General features: G+C 44.3%; 1 pseudogene; it reads left to right on the top strand.

The window, feature by feature from the left end:
- The window catches only part of LOC138145676 (BOLA class I histocompatibility antigen, alpha chain BL3-7-like), a 46570-nt pseudogene that overhangs the window by 31685 nt on the left and 11380 nt on the right, over positions 1-3505 (top strand).

Consider the following 3505-nt stretch of genomic DNA (forward strand, 5'->3'; position numbering starts at 1 on the left):
CTCTCTCTCTCTCTCTCTCTCTCTCTCTCTCTCTCTCTCTCTCTCTCCATTGTTTCTATAAAATCTACTTTCCTATAGGACGTGAAGAGTTCAGTGCATATTATGTACAAGTGGATAATCATAAACCCAAACCTCATTAAAGCTTTTTTCAAGCTAACACAAATTCCACCTTCGTTCTATTCCTTATTTCCTCCTCTTGCTTCTTGCTCAAGAACCCAACAGAGCTATTTCTCATAGCTCCTTTGATAGTTTTGGAAAGTCCTTTCCAAGTCCCAGTCAATGCTGTAACTAGGGCATGAGGAAGAGGACCCTGTACCAGGGCACTGACATTGGGTGGGTTGTGTGTGTATGTGGGGAGGAAGGCTACTTCCTCTCCATAAAAACTACTGTTCCTGCACATTTTCCCAAAATCTCCAGCCAGTTCTTACTATCATGCAACACAAATACCCCAACCATAAGGCCCCAGTGTGGTTGGTCTCTGCTCTATGGCTATGGGCACCACTCCACCTTCCAGTGGAGCCCTCCAGTCCAAGACTCCCTAGTTACAGACCCGACCTCAATCAGGTCCATGTCTGTGAAGAATCTGATCTCCAAATTACATGACCACTGACCGGAGGACATTCCTGTAATAAGGACCTTTTTCTTTTATAGATCTAGTGTGCGACTAGATGATCACTAGATGTATAAAATAAAAAGGTTGTCTAGATTACTAGCTCTAAACCCTATGTGGTACATAGTTAATGTAGAGTTGTCCCAATTTTACAGATGAGAAAACTGAGGTTTAGAGCTTAAATGGTTTGTCCATGGTCACAAATGTAGTCAGGGGAAAAGGAAGGATTCAGACTCTGGTTCAAGTCCAACATTCTATACATTAATTATATTTTGTTTTTCAAATGAGTTCATTCATGCAAATTACTATGTGTGTGCCTTCTGTAGTATTCTGAAACTTTTTTGTTTTGATTTTAATCTACAATTTAATCAGTATAGAAAACTCCCAATTTGGGAACACACTCTACTGATGTAAAGGAACAATTTGTCTGTAATTCATAATCTTCAAGAGTTGTTCAGACTAGAAAATGGAAAGGTTAAGTCACTTGCTCAGATCACAGGCCAGGATACATTAAAGGCAGAATTTGAACCCAGATCTTTCTGAGTCCACAGCCTCTATTCACTATTCCCCACTGCCAGGCTGCTCTGTAATAGTAACTTATCATAATTCTCATTAATGCTCTGTTTAGGCTACAGAGGGCTACTTTCAGTCCAGAAGTAGTCATTTGAGGAAGGTTTATCACTCCAATAATCAGAGAACTTATATACTGTGGAAGAGTGTTGAGAACAGTCCCTAAAAACCCACTCCCAAGCTTTCCTATCTCTTCTTCTGCATGCCTTCCTCATAAGTGTCTTCCTCTGGCCCCAAAGATGGGACAGGGTTAGTAAGAAGAAGCAATAAGTAGAATTGAAAAGTCACAGGTTACTGCTTTCTGGACTGTCCTCTGGAGTGACTGCCCCCTTCACTCTGCCCCAGCTATGCTTGCCATCAGGAAATGAAAAGGACGGAAAGGGGTGGGTGGGAGGGCATGTCTAGATGCAACAGTCACCCTCTTTGTCCTCCAGCTCTCCACAGCCTTGAGACACAGTTCACTGGGTTGGCCATAACCGACAACCTTCCCGACATCATCTTTAATATACGGGTAGACAGTCAGCTCTTGTTTTCCTACAATACCAAGAGCAAGGAGCTGCTTATCAAACTAGGTTGGGCCTACCCACCTTTGAAGAACAAGCTGATGGAGAAATGGAATCAGCAGCTACAGCAAGGGGGAGAGGATGATTTGCGGCGTTTCTGTGCCTACTGGATGGTCTCATACAATGAGACTTGGGGTGAGTTTCCTGCACCAAGGTCTTGTCCTTCCCTCCTTCACCCTTTTCCACCTCTGGCTATGGTTCCTACACCTTCCTCCCCTGAAGATGCCAGGCCTGTTCCTAAGAGGTTGGCCCAAGGGCCTGAGTGTTCTAGTTCGAAGTGACCCCACCCAGGAGCCCTCAGAATACTTTTTCAATTGTTTCCCAAAAGAGTCCAGTCTTGCTCCTTCCTTTCCCCAACAGAGGTTCAAACAACCCAGGTCACACTCCTCTGTGAGCTGGATGGAGACATCCAAGTGGACAGTCGAATGTGGGTTGCTTTCGATGGTGAGACTGTCTGCCAGTTAGATGAGCAGAGTGTGGGATGGGTGACCAAAAAAACAGAGGTCAAGCGCTTCTGCAAGTATTTGGAGGAGAGCGTCCAATGGGACAGGATACTCGTAGAAGAGTGCCCAAAATTTCTGAAGATTGTCCTGGATTTCTTTCACCTAAAGGAGAATGGTAAGTCCTCAGACCCCAGACTTCCCCTCCCATGTGGAACCATAATCTCACAACTGAGAGTAGTTGTGACTTTTGTTAACAGTCAATAGGAAAACAATACAACTGTAAACCCTCAGTATATGAATTTCCAAACTATTCAGATAGAGCTGGCTCTGAGAAGACAATGTATTTACAAGGTTAGCACTGCTATCACTGGGATGTACAGTTGTCACACCAGCCAATCTTTTGTGCAGATCACAAGTTCCCTTAGTAGGAGGGTGTGGGCAAGAATAGCAAGTAAGATTCCTTCCAAGGTTCAGTCATCTCAGTCATGTTCAACTCTTCATGATCCCATTTAGGGTTTTCTTGACAGAGATACTGGGAGTGGTTTGCCATTTCCTCCTCCAGCTCATTTTACAGATGAGGAAATTGAGGCCACCTATGCTAAGTGACTTGCCCAGGATCACACAACTAGTAAGTAGATGAGGTCAGATTTGAACTCAAGACCATGCAACAGCTCAATTCTAGTAATTTGATGGTGCCTTCTTGTTTTCTTCTGTATGGCCCTGACTTCTGATCCTCTAGGAAAGGCAATCCAGAGCTCATGTTTGGAACCTCAAAGTTCATTTGTACTCACCTTTTCTCACTGGTGGAGAATGACTATTCAATACTCCATTTCAGGGAAGTTGGTGAGAGTTTGAGAGAAGAGGGATCCTGATCTTCTGGCTTTGAGCTTTGAGAGATAAGACTCGAAGTTCCAGGCTCTTTTCAAGTCACTGAAGGAAGAAGATATATACAGATGAGAATATATACCAGATAGTATGCAGAACAAATGAACTCTCCCTTTGGGAGTGAGAAATCTCAGCTCAGCTGAGATAGAGGGTCCCAGATCTCACCCAAGGAGAAGTTCCTCAAAGTCTCAGGTGCAGCAAGATGGGGATAGGAATATGTTGGGGACTGCTAGCTCTTCTCATGTGAGCTTCTTGCTAGAGTCTTTCCCTTCAAGACCTCTCCCTGAAGAGGTTCTGTAACCTCATATCTTCCCTATCCAAGCTGGAAGTCAGAAGACCCAGAGCTCCTGCTCTCTCTCTCGCTCTCTCTCTCTCTGTCTCTCTCTGTCTCTGTCTCTGTCTCTGTCTCTCTCTCTCTCTCTCTCTCTCTCTCT

Source organism: Petaurus breviceps, unplaced genomic scaffold (assembly GCF_028583685.1).
Source record: "Petaurus breviceps papuanus isolate PSGF00001 unplaced genomic scaffold, PetGlider_PUasm1.0 139, whole genome shotgun sequence".
In the NCBI taxonomy this organism is placed as follows: Eukaryota; Metazoa; Chordata; class Mammalia; order Diprotodontia; family Petauridae; genus Petaurus; species Petaurus breviceps.